This window comes from Triturus cristatus, chromosome 3_1, assembly GCF_964204655.1.
Source record: "Triturus cristatus chromosome 3_1, aTriCri1.1, whole genome shotgun sequence".
Classification (NCBI taxonomy): Eukaryota; Metazoa; Chordata; class Amphibia; order Caudata; family Salamandridae; genus Triturus; species Triturus cristatus.
Window position 1 is genome coordinate 447,265,375 of NC_140583.1, and position 18,772 is coordinate 447,284,146.

At 43.4% G+C, this 18,772-nt stretch overlaps 1 protein-coding gene across 4 annotated transcripts in view; it reads left to right on the top strand.

The window, feature by feature from the left end:
- Positions 1-18,772, top strand: part of LOC146860386 (transient receptor potential cation channel subfamily M member 7-like) — a 1,286,036-nt gene that overhangs the window by 388,043 nt on the left and 879,221 nt on the right. The gene's annotated exons all lie outside the window — the stretch shown is intronic.

The window sequence follows — 18,772 nt, forward strand, 5'->3', positions numbered from 1 at the left end:
GGCTTTCATGTTCGCATTTCAGGATATTTCACAAATTTGTTGGCGAACAGAAATGGTTGGTTGCTTTATGTGAAACTGACCAAATCGTGTGATCCCAGGCTGATCAATTCCTTGTACCTCAATGCCCTTATATGATAAAAAAGTTCAGGGCAAATTTATTACCTGTGAAGCTGAACTGCTCCTAGCTGACCACAGTACTGATAAAGTGCAGCATCTGCCCTCAGCAACTCAATTCATCGAAGAAGTCCGTACTTGGATGGAATGTGAAATCGCAGCATGGTACTGTAGAGGGTGCTAGCTGTTTTGAATAGTGGCTGATTGTGTATTTCTATGAGGATTTCTGTGTCTGCGAAGAACTGACCAGACTTACGCGTGCTCTTCAGAGTCTGGTAAGATTTGGGTACTGTATCCCAAACCGCCAAACCTGATCTTCATTAGTTGATTTTCTTAAGCTTCCTTAAAGCTTCTAAAAGGCATAGGGCTGAATAAATATTTAGACTATTTATTTAGAACAATTTTACTGACATAAAAATAAATCATAGGATGCCCAAACTTTGTGCTCCTGAGATCAGAGATGCGGTTGTCACAAAGGTCAACATTTTTAGGGTTCTGCAAGTGGATAGCTAGGTTTCTTACAAGCTCCCTGTCAATCTGCATCAATCCTTTTTGGAAACTTTGGCCAATCAGACGTGCAGCTGCCCTCCATTTACTTTTTCTGCAAGCTTTTGGGCAGCCACCACTGGTGAGCCCTGTGAGCAGGTCTAAGGTATTGCTTTTGATTCTTGTTTCTACAGGGTTACTATGTCATCCCTTTCCTCTCTTTTACAGATGCCTCGTTTTCTGTGAATGTCTACCTTCTCAAGGTGTTTCGTCCACCTGGCTCTTCATACAGGTAGACCACTCACCATACCTCACCATCTGCGTGCAGATTCCCCATGACAGAGGGCGAGAGAAGTGTCCATGTACAGGGTCCCTTGATGTGGTTTTCCAGTGCGTGGCCTCAAGCACATGCATCCCTCACATGATTTAGTAAGCATTGCGGTCCGGATTTAGGGCACTTTCGCCCTTTATCCATCTGGGATTTCCCTGTGGGACTGGCCATTGGTGGTTCGGTTGTAAAGGCCTAGGGCCTCTGCTTGCACCCCTGTCCGTTCTCCAGCTCACTGAGGTTAACTCCAGCAAGCACACCGAGGACTACAGGAGAGAAAGAAATAGTGTGAGAGAGCTGAAGAATGGATCTATGGAAAAAATATGAAATGTATTGAGGTAGAGAGTTTGAGAGTTTTTGCTATGACTGCTTTCAATTCCCAATCCGGGACTGTCCGCATCTTAGTGATGTCTAATCATAAGAAAAGTGCCACATGCATATTCTGCTTTTTTTCATTTCCGTTAATGTAAGTTTTACATCCAATGAAGACAAATGAAACCTACTATTGTCAGTGGCATGCACCATCGCAATAGTAAAAAACAAGTTACCTTTACACTATGATTCAGCAGTATTGGTATCTTTCATAAATTCAGATGCTTGAATATTGCCCGTTGTCAAGGTGGGAGTCCCACAGTAATTATAGAAAGTAGGGCAAAGAATTATACAGTAAAGCTTAAACCAGTGACAGAACCAAGTTTCAGTCAATCGGAGAGCGGCTTCTGAATCATCTTTCCCATACAGAGCCAGCACACCTCCGATTTCAGAGCACAAGTGTGTAGGATATAATCATATAAATACATACGTTAATCAATGTAGTGAGCATCTGAACAAGGAGGTGGGAGGGCTGCATGTGAATCTATGAAAGTTATCAATACTGGAGAACCAGAATGTACAGGTAAGTAATTTGCTTTTTTTCTCCAGTGTGGAATTCTTCATAGATTCACATGCTTAAATCAGAGTAGTAAGCAGTAACAAACTCCATCCAATATTCATAATCTGCAAAGGTGGGAAATATGCCATGTGTGATGTAATTTATTTGTAGGAATATTATGTTAACAAGGTATAAGGATAGCTCACCTCATTGAAATAGGTTGTAAAGGACTGCTTGAACCACTTCCACTTCTTGGTTGGTAATGGTATGTAGACAGTAAGGTTCAGTGAATGTATGCCCGGCTGTCCATGTGGCTGCCCTACGTATGTCAGATAATGATATTCTGACAAACTGTGCTGTAGAGGTTGCCACACCTCTTGTCAAAGGAGAACATACTTTAGCTGTGAGCGGTCTTCCTTCTTTTTAATGGCAAAAATCTAGAGTTGTCGTCGCATCTTTCTTTCTCTGATTGGTCCATTGAGGTAACTTGGTGTTCCTTGCTCTCCCGAACATTAAAGTCTTAGGACATCCGTTCGACTGGTCTAGCACCAACAACAACCTCTGTATGAACCTTTGGATTGAAAGATGCCATTTCAGTAGCATTCTCAATGGCTTGTTTAATTTTCTTAAAACTTTTCTCACATTCATGTGACCAATGAAATGAAACATTTTTTTTGTTAAGTCTCCCAATGGAGCACTTACAGTGGCAGAGTCTTGCATGTACCTGGAACAGTAACTGGCCATTCCAATAAAACATCTTGCGGGGATCAACATTTAACAGCACTTCTACCTTAGCAGGCTTTGTGGTCATACCCCCAACAGAAAAGATATGGCCAAATAATTTTAGCCTGGTCTTATGGAACTCAAACTTCTCTGCATTCAAAGTGAAACCTACTTCGAAAAGTAAACTACATTCTTGTGCAAGAGCTTTATCGTGTTCTGTTTGAGGAGCTCTGAAAACCAATATGTCATAGTTGTAATTGAATGCATTCATGACAGGCTGTATGATACGTAGAATAACGTCATGAATCAGTTCTGCAGCAGATGACACACCAAAACTTAGTCTTTTGTATTGAAACAGACCAACATGTGTAGAAAAGGTTCTAACTGATGATTACCTTTATTTAAAATAAAGGAGAGGAAAGACATTTGCACCATTTAATTGTGTTAGCTTGTCAGCAATGTGTAGAGCTGGATGTCGTTCTCTTTCAATTGCGTTGTTAGCCTGATGCATGTCAATGCATACGTGTACAGCTCCTTCACTGTCCTTTTTGGGCACTACTACTATGGGAGAAACCCATGGCATTGGGCCAGTAGAACACTCAATAATATCATGCTAAAGTAATGATTCAAGTTCTTTCAAAATAGCTTCTTGCAAATGAAAAGCATTTTGTATATTTCTTTGAGCAACAGGACGAACACCCTCATTAATATGCAACTTCAGTTTCATAGCCTTTCGTTTTACCAAACCATGAAATAACATAGGGAACTGACTTACTATTTCCTGGTGAGCATTCATGTTATTCACAGAAATCAGTCCCATATCAACGTCTGCGCTGAAACTGAGTAGACAGGCACTGGATGCCGTGACTTGAAGCACATGGATGGGTGCTTATACCTTTTGTTTTCTTGTGTTTCATTCTTGCTTCAAATGAACCCTGACTTTTTAAGGGCACCCGATGCAGCCCATGAATACTCTTTGGTTTTCAATGGCATAAGTTGAAGTAATGGAAATAATTAATTGTATTTCTCCTCTGGCATAATGTTTATCGATGCACCACTGTCGATAATAAAAAGTATTTTAAGCAACCATTTACTTTCAGTGTAATGTTCAGGCAATGTTTAAATGACTTTGTTGCTTTGGCATGTCTACCTTTCTTTGGCTGATATTTTTCTTCACAAGTGGTAAACATTGATATGGCACAATAATCTTCTTCACTCTCACTTGACATTTAATGAGAAGAACTGTTTGACAATGATTTGGATGACGATCAACATCGTTTGGTGTTGATTTGTCTTAACTGATATCACCGCTTGGCCTTGTGGGTGCGCCTCAAACGTTGCTTCTGGAACATTTCAGCAGCAATTTTGTTTTCACACCATGAGGCACTAGCATTTCTCTTGGCTTTGCAAACTGTCACCAAATGGTTCTCTTTCCCACAGCGTTCAAAGATCTGTCCAAAAGCGCGTCATTTAGCGTCATGTGGAAAAGAAAATCCACTTCTTTTTATGGGTAGACATGAAATGAAAAATTTACTTTTAAAGTGCTCGAATGCGCAGTGGCCTAAAAGAAGAAAGATTGGGGCACAACTTCAGTCCCGGGGGCAGGGAGTTTGGCAGTGCAAACAATGAAACCTCTACCGCCCCAGGAGGATCTTCTGACCTTGGAACCATGATGTATCTAGCTAGGGAAGAACAAAGCATTCTGGAAGGAGTGTTCCAGACAAATGTTTCCCAAGATATTCGGAGTCAGAATTGTGTAGGGTCTTAAAGGGGATACAGAGGGCCTTAAATTCTAGCCACCTTTTTACGGGCAACCAGCCTGCGCCTAATATACTGACCGTATTGAATGCCGCTGAGAGATCAACAAAATGAGGGCAGCATGCTGACTCGGGCTGTGTCTACCTCTAAAACCATATTGTGTAGTATCTAATAACTTGTTGGCTTCTATAAAAGAAGTCAATTCAGAGTTGATAGCCTTTTCCATAACCTTGGCCGGGAAAGAAAGATTAGATGTCGGTCTGTAACTACTCGAATCTTTAGGGTCTAAAACTGTTTTTTCCATAAGTGTAAGAATGGAAGCTCTTTTCCAGCTTTTGGAAAGTAGCCAGACTCAATCATCTCATAAACAATTCCAAGGAGATGTACACTAATATCCTCAGGGACCAAATGAGTAGTCTTTGGTGGACACCGGTCCAAAGGAGAACTAGATTTAATGGATTTAATCAGGCTTAATACCGGCTCAATACTTAGCGGGGAGAAGGAAACTAATGTATCGGGGCCAGTAGGCAAGCAATCATCAACCTGACAATCTGTGTTGGCACGTCTATTGATTGCAAAGATAATAAAGACATCTTCAGCTTTTGCATGAAAGAAGCTTGCCAGGGAATGGCAAAAACATTGACTACAGTTACTCATCTCAGGTAAATTGGCTAGAGTTTTAACTGTCCGTAAAAATTCTTTAGATTAGTTTTTTTAAGTCTGTATTTTATTAAAAGAATAATCAAACTATTCTTTAGAATCAAGACTTTCTAATCCGCACTATACTGTTTATAAGTATCTCTTTCCAAGGGATTGTAATTTTTTCTCAACTTGCGTTCTTGTCTCTTTCATGGCTGTTTCTGATCTCTAAGTTAATCCGAGAACCAAGGTTGAGATAGAAAATGTCTCTGTTGTATACACATGTTTTTAGGGACAAGAGAGTCTATGGTTAGGTCTACCCAGGTAAAGTATGTTGACTTGGCTAAATCAAGGTCTTTAACAGCTAAAGGCTTGGTATTAAACACCATCTCATTAAATGATAGAGTTAATTTCATGCCACGCTCGTCCCTTAATGGCTGTGGGTGCAGTAGCACTTATCTGTGGACAGGAAATTTAAATTTAAAAAATAACAGCTCTATGTTCTGACCAAGTCAGCAGTAAGGAAGCTGTGACATTAAGAAGAGGATTATATGAAAAAAAAAAAATCCAAAATGAGTAGGTGCATCCATAGGCTGCAAAAGACTTAGTCTACCCATAGTATATACTAAGAATTCTGTATATTTGTATGCATCGTCCTCAAGGTAGTAATTGAAAGTTGAGTTCGCACTTAACTCAAGTAAAGGACTCAAAGTATGAGTGAAGGAAGACCTCGGGCCAGGGGGACGATAGAACAAGAGACCTTTTAGTAGTATGATTTTTAGTAAGTTCAATTTGGAATAGAAGGGCTTTGCATCCTAGGTTAGAAGGTACTGCTGAAAGCCCCCTCCCCTTTTTTCAACTCTATCCAATCTAAAGACGGAAATCAGAGCTGGAAGCAGCATCCAGCCATGTTTCTGTTACAAACGTAATTTCTGGATTATGAACATCTATGTACTTGACAAACTCTGATGCTTTATTAGAAATTTAGCATTAAGCGAGGTGCACACAAAGACATTGTGTGAGATTGCACTATTTGTTGGAGCGAGCCCATTTACCTTATTTGTGCGAATAGTATGTTTTGTAAGGGTTAGGTCACACTTGTTTCATTTCAGCGTGTCCACAATATTTTGTGGCACAAGAGTCTCGAGTTCATACCTATGACACCTATGATATTCAACGCAAAACATTCACCCTGGAGTATCTTAACTGAGGTGGTGACTTTACAAAAAGAGGGGCAGGGATTCCGGTGCTCGGCACGATCTGGGCATGGACGGGCTTACCTTCGGTGCGCCAGCTGCAAGTCTTCTGCACTGTTGCGGCAGCTTTAACTTTTATAGTTAAAGCCCTGAAAAAACTAGAGCAGCAACAAAGATAGAGGCCCCTTTCTAACAAGTGAGGACTGCAGAAAGAATTAATTGCTAAGTGTGCAGTACAGTACAATGAAGATTAAAATACTTTCAAAGGGAATGAAACCACCTTATAAGCTCCAAGGGTCCGTTATGTGCCTGGTAGACTTTAGTTCATCTGAGCACATCACCTTGTGTCCTTCAGTCTTTGGCTTACTTTTCACACTCATGACTGATTCATTCTGGGCACCTCCGGCCTCCATGTTGGCAGTGTATCTATCTGCCCACTCTTCAGACTGGCAGCCATTAGCACTCACTCCAGATTAGGAGTTTCGCTCAGGAGTCATCGTCTGAATGAAGCAGTCAAGCATCCATCAATAACTCTCTGGCGCATCGCTTCTTCATTATTAAATTAATTGAACTTACAACGTTAGAGTGTGTCTCGTCTCGCCACAAAGACATCAATGGTTTCATTAACTTTCCAGCGTTCCTTGTTAAGGTGAGGAATCTGGGCATCATCGTTGATGACAGAGTGACTTTCGAACATCAGATCAACAAGGTTGCTTCTCTGGTCTTTCTAACACTTAAGTCAATCCGGAAAGAGCGCGCCTTTATTCCCCCTGAAGCAGTAAAAACACTGGTGACGGTTCTAGCTATGGCTAGACTGGATTACGGAAATGCTTTATATCTGGGCCTTCAAAAACAGCACATGCTCAAACTTCAGCGGGTCCAGAATGTTGCTGGATATCCCTAAATTCCAACCCATTTCCCAAGGCTTAAGAAAACTCCATTGGCCTCTGGTGAAAAAGAGGATTGAATTCAAATCTTTGTCTAGAGTACAAACCTATGCATGGAACAGGACTAGCGTTCCTGAAACAACATTTCACCTGGTATCACTTACTTAGAAACCTATGTTCAGCTCAGAGCAAACTCCTCCAGACACCCAAATTTAGGAAAGTTCGCTGGGGAGGTAGTAGTTCTATCCTGAGCACAGTGAAACTGTGGAACACGCTTCCGATAGATATTAAAAACTGCCCAACGCTACTTTCCTTTAGAAAATCACTAAAAATGTGCTTATTTTCAAACAAATTCTTACCATTTTCCATTGAAATCTTGGCAGACACCTGCACAGCGCCTAGACACCCTTCGGCATTCGAGCGCTATATAAATTTCACAATCAAATCAAATTAAAGATGGATCTTTCATAGTCAACCTTTGGCAATGGATTGAGATTCAACACTTCTTTTATCTGACGATATCCGACTTCTTCATCGGTTTGCAGCATTCTCTGTATGACTTCTTTTACTCCATCACCAGCAAGATTTTTGAGATACTTGATGATCTTTTTCTCTTCAGTCTCTTCAAGTGCATCAATGAAATCATCAAGTGTCTGTATCCAAGCAGTTACCCTGTCCCCAATATTTAGCTTTTTAGCGGTATTGATCGGTGCTGTTTTCAAGAAAACGTCAGCGTTGGTGCCATTTCTGAGAGTGGCTGACAATAAGGGTGGAACTCCCTCCAGCTCCCTTACCTGTTTATATTGAACCTGTTCATGTGAGCCATCTCGAACACCTTGGGACGTGCTGGCCTCTGGATCATCCTTGATGACTTTTGTAAAGACATCCTCAGTCTTTGCCTCCTTTGGAAAAACAAAGTTTCACTTTTCATAGATATCTGCAACTGGTCTGATTGTTGCCCACTGCGATGTTCCTGTTCTGACCATCTTCACCGCCCTTCAGTTGGCTTGACAAGACTCACCAGCATTGTAAGCACAACCCCTATGCTTGGCGTGAGTTGCAGTGCCAGGCGCTGCGGTTACATAAGCTCACTTTACTTAAGTTCTGGTGAGTAAATAACTGTTTTATTTGCAGGCATATCTTTGTGCGTTCTCGTTCTTCACCACTTTCTAATTGTAACATTATCTTGCACTTTGTGATTATCAATAGCTGCTCTTTGAAAACTGGGTTGTATCTGCCTTTTGCATTCACGCTCCAAATTTCATATAACTGTACATTGCTTACCAGTGCGGTATCTTTACGTATGATCTGACCTGCAGGTACTCAGTCATCGATACGAAGATTGCTTTCCAATGCTCTTGCAGTTTTTTTTAACTTCTTTATGGTGACTAGAGTTGCACTTTGATTCCAATGCATTAAACAGTGGTTCCTCACTTTGACTACAACACAAGAGGCAAGCACGAGCAGTTTGCTTGGACCATGGCAAACTCTCTGGGAGAGCACTGTTGATCTTCAGGTTACTTATCCCCAACTCTTCACCAGATGTAGCGTCCTCCCCAGCCTGTGTACCCGCAAAGGATTATGTCACACACACAGCTGAGTAATACATGCCTTTATTAGTCTGCAACCACTAACTCAACATTCTAACCCAGCCTTCAGTGCATTCCGTTCTAACACTTGAGTCACAGTTCTAGAGAGTACATCTGGAGCTAAAAGGGTTCCATCATTTCTAATTTGCAAGGCACTATAATCTGCATCTGGCTATGCTCCCTCTTCGAAAAGCTTTACCCTTTCTTGGAGGTGTGAAAGCGGCTAGAAGTTGATCAGATTTTCTAATGGTTTCAGACCTTCCTATATACAATTTCAAGTACATTTTAACATCCAGAGAATTAAGTGCTTTTTTTGCTTCCTTTCATGGAATCTGACAGAATGCCTTTAAGACAATATGTTAATTAAGGTGAAAATCCATAGGTACCTGATGAAATGAGGATTAGTCCTCTAAATAACCCTGTCCTTTTTGAATTAAGTATGGCCTTTGTATTGTAAGCACCTTTATTTAGCTAATTCTCCTCGTCAATGTAAGGCCGGTGAGAAGAGCTGTCTTCCATGAAAGATATTTGATGTCTGCCTTATGTATCGGCTCAAAAGGCCGTCGCTTCAGCTGTGCCAGAATAATGTTTAGTTGCCATGCAATTGGTGTTTTTTATTGGCCGTTAAGCCCCGTATAACATTTGATTCCAAGATCTCCTGAATCTCAATATTGCAGCAAGAAGAACTTCGATTTAACTATGTGATAGGCTGTAGTGAGCTACGCGGAGTTAGTATGGTAATACCTGTGCCGGGGTTGAGGAAAAAGCGCAACAATTATTTGAAAAACACCACTTGCTAAATCTTAGCAATTTTGATCTATTTGTAGTTTCGGCTCTCACTTTAATTATGCCTCTGCACTGTTGTGATATATTCAATTGATGGAGCTCATCGTGTTCTGTAGCTAGGCACCTAAATTGAGTGATTCTGGATTTGGGTGAATCACCTGGCTGTTTTTCATTGTAAGTCGTTTGGTCTGGGACTGGTTTCAGTGGAATATGTTACTGTTTTGACAATAGGATAATTTCTGTGTACCAATATTGTCTTGGCTACATGGGAGCTATTAGAATAATTCACCATGGTTTCCTTTTCAACTGGATCCGAGGAATTCGATGTTGTGGCGGAAAAGCATATAACCCTTGTGTAGAAACTTGCTTGCATAGTATAAGCATTTCTGATTGAGTGGAGTAACAAATAGGTCTAAGGTCGGTTTTCAACATTTGTTGAATATCTTTGTAATTTGTGTTTGTGATATCTCTCATTGTGGCAATCCTTTACAGATCTGCTTAGATCATCCACACAAAGGTTGTCCCTGCTTTGCACCAGCTCTACCTTCAGAGAAAGCTTGTGGCATAAACACCAATCCAAAATGCATTGTGCTTCCTTCAATAGTAGTTGTGATTGTGTTCCTCCTTGCTTGTTTAGGTAAAACATTGTGGTTGTGTTGTACTTTCAAACCAGCACTGCTTATCCTTTTATTTTTGGAAGAAAAATGAGGAGCCATAAGACCACATGTCTTAGCTCTAGAAAGTTTGGGTCTCTTTATCTCATTGGTCAACATTTTGCCACTCGCTTCCAGGTGCTGGAGATGCGCTCCCCAGCCTTCCATAGATGCATCCGTTGTCATCACTTAATTTGGTGGTTTGCTGAGAAATGCTAAGCCCATGGAAATTTCTTTTTTTTAATCCACCATTTCATGACTGCTGCCATTTCCGGTGTTCTGATTGAGTCATTGAAAGATCCCTTCTCCTTATTACATGGTATGTCTATTTCTTCTTATAGCGGTCCCAGGAACAGAGGACAATTGGGGATGAATGGAATGCAAGATTAAATCATTCCCAGGAATGACTGTACTCTCTGACTGAAATAGACTTTTTTCTTGAGAGTAAAAGCTAGTGTTATCATTTTAGTAACCCTCTCCTTTGTAGGAAAGACCTGGCAGACTCTTGTGTCAAGAATAGCCCCTGGGAATATGATTTGTGTGCTCAGAATAAGGCAGGATGTTTCCCTGTTTAATCTGAGACCTAAGTACTTGAGTATTTGAAAGCAATCCCTTGTTGAATGTTCTGCAGTCTGGAACTAAGTTGCTTTTATTAGCCAGTTGGCCTAATGTGGGAATATTTAATGTCTTTCTTCTTAGAGAGGCTTATACTGGCGTTATGCACTTTGCAAAAATATTTGGGGTAGATCTTATTCCAAAAGGGTGGACTTTGAATTGGTAGTTACATCTGCCCACCTCCAATCGGAGATATCTCCTTATTTTACATAGATGGGGACATGGAGGTAGTCATCCTGAAGATCTAGTGATGCGCTATGATTCCCTGTGTTTATCAGCTGTATGATATCCTGCAGCGTGACCTTTCTGAATGATTGTTTTTGGAGGAATTTGTTGAGCTGTCTCATATTCAATACTTATCTCCACTTCCTGTTCTTTTTCTTAAGTAGGAAGAAGTTGGAGTAGAAACCTGAGTGTCTGTGCATCTGTGGAACCTCTTCAATTGCTCCCTTGAGTATAAGCAACCTGATTTCCTCTTTGAACAGATGAAGGTGTTGATGTGATCTCCTGCAAGATTGATTTTGAGGCGGTTTCTGAGTAAATTCCAGAGTGTGACTATGTTGGATAATGTTCAACACCCAATGACTGGAAGAAATGGATCTACAATTCTCATAAAAGTTGTCGAGTGTCCCTTACATTCAAGGGCACTACCTGAAAAGAGGCGACCCGTGTCATGATGTTATCACCCTGTTCTTGAGCACTCCTTGACCATCCCTCGCTTCAAGAAACAGAAATCTGGCGGAGCAAAGTTCGCTGTTCTCGCCCCGCTCTTCTGGAATTCCCTTCCTGCTGTTCTTCGCACATCTCCCTCTTATATACAGTTTCGGAAGAATCTTAAAACCTTTTTATTCGAGCAAGCCTACAATGCCTAGCCTCCCACTGACGACGGCCACTGCATCATTCAAAGCGCCATGAAACCGCATGGTATAAGTGCGCTCAATAAATGCTTTTAAATTCAAATTCAAATTCACTCCTGTCTCCGACCTCTACCAGCTGATTTCCCTCTGTTGGGTTTCTGTAGAAAGCTGCAGCTGGTGAAGGTTGCTAGTGTTAAGTGAGTTGCTGCCTATATCCCTATTGGTGGTGAGCATAAGTGTGATATCTATTGGATTGGTATCCTCCTCTGAAGGTGTATTGACTTCAGCCGCTGGCACCAAGAATTGTCTGAAACAGGTGTCGTTGGAGCACTCCTAAAGATCGTGCTGTTCCTTTATCAGCTTTTATTGATTGAATTGCACATCTATGTGCTTCCCAAAAAGAGCTTCTCCATTATGAGGCATACCCAAAATCGTTACCTATACCTCAGGGTGTAGCATGTTTGCCTTCAGCCAGCATTGCCGTCTTGAGACTGCTGCTCCAGCCATTTGCCTGAAGCCATTCAACACTACACCCATCAGCGGTGCCAATAATTTTTGAGGACGGATTCTCTTCCTACTGAAGAATGGATTTCACTTCATGTTTTTTGTCCTCAGACAGATAATCAATAAATGTTGTTAAATCCGACAACATTTGGTGATCATATCTGCAGAGTATGGCTAATGCATACTATCCTCTTATGGTTATTGCTGCCTTAGCTGAATTTCACTTTCCAATATTTTCCAACCTCCTACCCTCCTTATCAGGAAGCAGTAAACAGAGTGTTTTAGGATTTTTAGATTGTCGCTGTGCTGCCAGCACAACTACAGAATCCAGCTTCGGATGTCCTATCAGGCAAGTTTGACAGTTTTCCAAGGCCTTGTATTTGTTATTTAGTCTAGGTATTACAGCTGCACAGTAGTAGGGAGTTTCATGACTTTAAGACCTTGTGCTCAGATATGGTCTATTGTGGGTATAGAATTAACTGATTTCCTTGCTGTTGTCTTGAAATCATATAGGAAGCAACCTGTTTGCTGTGCAGTTGCCCAACATAATCATCTCTGTCGCTTCCCGTATTTGTAGCCTTGTCACAAAGTATTTTGCTTTCTTCTGGTTCACCATTGTCATCACCTTGATCCACACAGTCATTGTGGATAGTAATTGGGTCTAATTGCCTTGTTTTTAGAACAACCTATTTATGCACAGCAGGTCTCTTTTCTTGTGTCATTAGCCTAGGAGTATGCAATTGGAATACCAGCTGGGGACATCAGTGTTTGGTGCTGATGTTGGGGTAGAGTTCCCCTTTCTGGGAATCTTTTATACTAATCGTTCAGCATCTGATGGTACAGGCTTGTGTTTGAAAAATTCATGTATCTGAGCTTCAAGTGTATATGTTGCCATTGGTGAAGCAGTCTTCGAAGGCACCAACGCAGTGTCCATCAACAGTTTTGAAGATGGAGTAGCTGACATTGAGCTTGATGATGAAGCCACCATTGTTGGTTTCATTGATAAAGACGTTGATATTAATCTTGATATCGAAGATGGTGTTAATATTGTGGTGCTAGTTAGTTTGACATTGTAGCTGTAAACGATGTCATTGATGGTCTCATTGACGGTTTTGTTGTGGATGCATATGATCAGTTAGGAGAATCTGAGGTATGTTTTTTGATATCTGCAGAGGCTAAGGAAGTTTCAAAATGAGTAGAAGGTTCTGACTTTCTTTTTCTTTGATTTAGATGATTCTGGAGGTTTGGGCTGATCTGTACACTTGTCGGTCCTCCTTTTTCGTTTCCCTACGATAATTTCTTTGTTGGCTCTTTACCCAGCGCCTTTCCATAGCTTTCTCTCTTTAGTTTTTTTTTTGGTTGAAGTTAGTAATACTTCCTCTGCAGAGACAAGAGTTTCTATAAATATGTTTTCTTTTTAAGCCACAAAAGGAGCCTTGCTACTCTATCTTTCAGTGTCTTAGCACAATCAATCAATCAATCATAGAATTTGTAGAGCGCACTACTTACCCGCGAGGATATCAAGACACTGAGGAAAAAAAGGGGGGGTGCGCTACTGGTCGAACAATCAGGTCTTGAGTAGCCTCCTGTAGGTCAGCAGGTCTTGGGTCTGTCGTAGGCTGAGTGGGAGGGTGTTCCAGGTCTTGGCGGCGAGGTGGGAGAAGGATCTGCCGCCAGTGGTTTTTCTTCGGATGCACGGACGGTGGCGAGGAAGAGGTCGGTAGAGCGGAGCTGGCGGTTAGGGACATAGAAGAGGAGTCGTCTGTTGAGGTAGACTGGGCCGGTCTTGTGCAGTTCCTTGTGTGCGTGGATGAGGAGTTTGAAGGAGATTCTCCTGTCGACGGGGAGCCAGTGCAGGCTTCTCAGGTGGAGGGTGATGTGGCTGTGGCGTGGTATGTCGCGGATGAGGCGTGCAGAGGCGTTTTGAATGCGTTGCAGTCGTTTGATGAGCTTGGCCGGGGCTCCCGCATAGAGGGCGTTTCCATATTCGAGTCTGCTGCTGACGAGGGCCTTGGTGACTGTTCTTCTAGTATCTGTTGGGATCCACCTGTATATCCTGCGGAGCATGCAGAGGGTGTCGAAGCAGGAGGAGGAGACGGCGTTGACTTGCTTGGTCATGGAGAGCGTTGAGTCGATGATGACTCCCAGGTTGCGTGCGTGGTCGGTGGGTGTCGGGGCTGCCCCCAGTGCCGTTGGCCACCAGGAGTCATCCCAGGCTGATGGGTTGGAGCAAAGGATGAGTACCCCCGTCTTGTCCGTGTTCAGCTTTAGTCGGCTGCTCTTCATCCAGTTGGCGACGGCCTTCATTCCTTCGTGGAGGTTGGGTTTGGCGGTGAGGGGGTCCTTGGTGAGGGAGAGGATCAGTTGAATGTCATCGGCATAGGAGATTATATTGAGGTTGTGCTGTCGGGCGATGCGTGCGAGTGGGGCCATGTAAATGTTGAACAGTGTCAGGCTGAGGGAAGAACCCTGGGGTACGCCGTTGATGATCTCGGAGGCTTCGGATCGGAATGGGGGAAGGCGGACTCTCTGGGTTCTGCTGGAGAGGAAGGAGGTAGTCCATTCCAGGGCCTTGTCTTGGAACCCTGCGTCATGGAGGCGTGCGCGTAGGGTACGGTGGCAGACCATGTCGAAGGTGGCGGAGAGGTCCAGCAGGATGAGGGCTGCGGTCTCGCCGTTGTCCATCAGGGTCCTGATGTCGTCGGTGGCCGTGATGAGGGCAGTCTCTGTGCTGTGGTTGCTGCGGAACCCTGACTGGGATGGGTCCAGGATGCTGTTTTCTTCGAGGTATCGGGTTAGCTGTCTGTTGACGATCATCTCAATGACCTTGGCTGGGAACGGGAGCAGGGAGATGGGCCGGAAGTTCTTGAGGTCCCTCGGGTCCGCCTTGGGTTTTTTGAGTAGGGCGTTGATCTTGGCGTGCTTCCAGCTCTCTGGGAAGGTCGTGGTCTCGAAGGAAAGGTTGATGATGTTGCGCAGGTGGGGAGTGATGGAGCTGCTGGCTTTGTTGAAGATGTGGTGCGGGAAAGGGTCTAACGGGGATTGTGCTCATGGTCTTGATGGTGTCATCGATATTCTCGTTGGTTCATGCTGTCAGGGGGTCGTGGTCAATAGTGGGCGGCGAGTCCGGTGTGTCGGTGTCTGTTGGGACTGTCTGGGTGTTGAAGCTGTCGTGGATGTCGGCGATCTTGCGGTGGAAGAAGGTGGCGAGGGAGTCGCACAGGGCTTGCGACGGTGGGATGTCGTTGGTGTTGGAGCTGGGGTTGGAGAGTTCCTTCACAATGTTGAAGAGCTCCTTGCTGTTGTGTGCGTTGTTGTCAAGGCGGTCTTTGAAGGAGATCCTCTTGACGGACCTGATGAGGTGATGGTGGTTGCGGATGGCGTCTTTGTGGGCTGCGTGGCTGTCCGGTGTCTTATCGCTGTGCCATTTTGTCTCTAGTTTCCGGCAGGTACGCTTGGATGCTAGGAGTTCCGGGGTGAATCAGCTGGCTCTCTTGCTGGTGTCTCTGTAGGTGGGTTTTTTCAGCGGGGCGAGGGTGTTGGCGCAGTCGTCTATCCATCGTCTGAGGTTTTGGGCAGCGTCGTCGGTGGGTGGGCTGAGAGCAAGGTTTGCCTATAGTTGGTCTTCGGTGACTTATTCCAACAGCGGCGTGGGATCTGTTGGGTGCGGTGGTGTGTGGTGGCTTTCTGGAAGGTGAAGTGGATGCAGCGGTGGTCGGTCCAGGGGAGTTCGGTGGTTATCTGAAGGAGACGTGGGAGCTTGAGGAGAAGACTGGGTCTACCGTGTGGACGGCGGAATGGGTCAGCGTTGTGACGAGCACAGAACGTTCTTCAAGATTTGCAGTCTTTAAGTTTATGATCAGAGTATAAAAAATAAAGACACTCCTTGTGAAAGTCCTCAGAAAAGAGCCTTATCTTGCCACAAGACTTACAGGGCCTAAATAGGTCCTTTTTGAGCTCCCTCTGACATGTGGATTTCTGTCAGAATAAAGTATAGGCAGAGTTAGATCTTCAGTCTGATGCCACTTGAGTTCAACTGAAAATCACCTGAAATCAAAGTAACAGTTTTCCAGCAGAACAGAGCAGAGCTCAGGGAGACTACCTTACACATGACTTACAATTAGAATTCAGAGGTGTGTTGGCTCTGGAGAGGAAAGGTTAATCAGAAACTGTTCTCTGATTGGCTGAAGCTTGGTTCTACCTAAAACAATGTGAATTTATACACAATGTAATTGGTTTAAGCTTTACTGTAAAATGCTTTGCTTTGCTTACTGTGGGACTCCCACCTCAACGACAGGGAAAATTCAAGCATGTGAGTCTATAAAAGGTTCTATGAAAGGTTCTATAACCACATTCTTCAAAGAAGCATGACTCACAAAACAAATTTGTGATATTTGAAAGCTGTCAAACGAGATAGAAACTGTATATGAAGACCTAAATGTTTATTAGTAATGCTGCAGGAAATTTATTTTCAAAATTATAAATCTCTTAAATCTTGAAGAAAAACGTTTACCTCAGTGCACTACTTAGCAGCAGTTAGGGAAGCAGGTCTTGCTGTTTGTATGAATTCGAGTTACTGGTTGACCGGGGTGAAATCCTTCTCAAGCAGCAACCACAATTCTCCTCAGGGTGAAGTCACAAGCAAACCCTAATTTGGCTTGTGCTCATCCGTAGGCTAGCCTGGCACAGAGCAGTCGGGCTTAGCTTAGAGGAAACGTATAAAGCATTTGTGCAACACATCAAACAGTAACACAGTGAAACACTATACAAAAGGATACATTTTTAGAAGACAAGTGATTTTTAATAAATAAAACGAGACCAAAATGACAAATCCAATTAGTAGAACTATACTTATTTAGTTTTAAAGATTTTAGGAAAAATAGTGGCAAAAGGCGTAAAGCATCCACTGTGGATATCTGGTAGCGACCGACCGGGATAAATTCACAAGTTCAGGCCGACTATGATGGAGTATGGGCCACTACAGGAACCTATTTAGGCCCTCTGAAAAGAGTATTTTAAATGATGGTTTACGGAGCAGTGCGAGGATCTGCATAGAAGTTGCGGTGCACAGCCAAAGCAATACATCTGTTCCGAGATGCGATATGAGGACCTGCGTCATCGTCTAGGATCGAGTCGATGAGGGCTTGCAATGCGAGGCCCACTGTTGAGTCTGTGTTGCACTGTACAGGCAATGCGTCACTTCCGAGGAGCTGCAAGGCATCGGTGCGGAGTCTGGCGTCATCGTCGTGGCTGCATTTGATGGAAAATGCGAGGGCCCGCGCTGAGGATGCATCGTGGAGCGTTGGTTCCGATGAGCTGCAATGCGAAACAGGTCTTTGTGGAGGTTCTGATCCATGCAGTAGCGGAGATACGTCTGGTCTGCTCGGGGTTGCGCTGCACAGCAGAAGAGATGCGTGTGTTCACCTGGATCCACAGAGGCTGACAGAGCACTTTAGGCCCACTTTCAAGTTTCCAGTACTGGGGTGACACCACATGCCAGGGTGGACTCACAGACGGCAGAGTCCAGGTTCAAGGTGTTGGAAACCTATATCCCTGAGACATCAGATCAGGAGGCCAGCCAACTAGCCCTTAAAGTGACTCTGGATTTCTGGGTTGAAAAGATGGAGGTCCAGACTTTATCACAGAAAACCAACAGGAGAGGAAGGGATCAACACGACTAGTCCCCTGAAGGAATTATACAAAAACAACAAAGTCAGTGTAAGCCAAGTCAATAAAAAGGGCACTACTGATTAGAAGAGCACTGATCCACAAGTTCCGAACAAACCGATATGTTGTTGAGAAAAATGCAGACTTTAAAGAATATTACCCAGTTGGTATAAAAGCCCTCACTCACCAACCTGGTTGGTGACATGCTTCATCATCGGGCTCCACTGGGATGACCGAATGTCATCCCAGTGTGCTACAACGCCAGGTTACTGCGGAGCCGGGTTCGTGTGTGGTGGTAGTGAATTTAAAATATCCAATTGAGTCAAAAATAAAACTTTAATAATTTTGCTAATTGGAAAAGAATAAAAAGGAGTGAGGGTCAAAAAATAGAAGACCTGTTTCACCCCACGGCGGTCAACATGTTTCTGCCTCAGTGAGTGTTCATCAGGCTTTCATCAGGACCAGAGTGGAAGTGCGGAGCCCCGGTGGTATGAACGCGCTAAGGTTCACCCTACCGTGGACTGCTGTGTGAAAAATTATTTACAGTGAAAAAATCCGCCAAAAGATATATATAATGGGGGAGAGAAACGAGTTTATTCTGACATTGAGAAAGACACACAAACAAAAGACAAAACATAAAAGGAGTCATAAGTGTTGGTGACAAACTCATCATGTAATACTCAAGGATTGAGAACAATAGTGCTCAGAGAACGAAGGAGTGCCACTAAGTCTACCTCAGGTGCTAAAATAGTGAAAAAATGTGCACCTAGGTGTATCCAGATATCGGTGTAGGATAAAACCTTTTGCTGAATATCCTGTAGGATGTGACTAGAGTCGTATATCGGAACGCACGTGGAATTATACAGCGTGCCACTCTAAATACGAACAAAAGGGGAGGGCTAGGGAATGGCAAAACGGACCCCGATGCTTAACATACAAGAATTTCAAAAACATCTTACAAAGAGGCCAATCCGTTTGATGCCTCAAGGATCCCGGGAGGGGGGTGGGAGCAATATGGCACACCCTGCATGAAAGAGGAGAGAGATAAAAAAGGGGGGCGAGTCACAACCTCGAGCGGAGAAGTGTGATCCCGCTTACC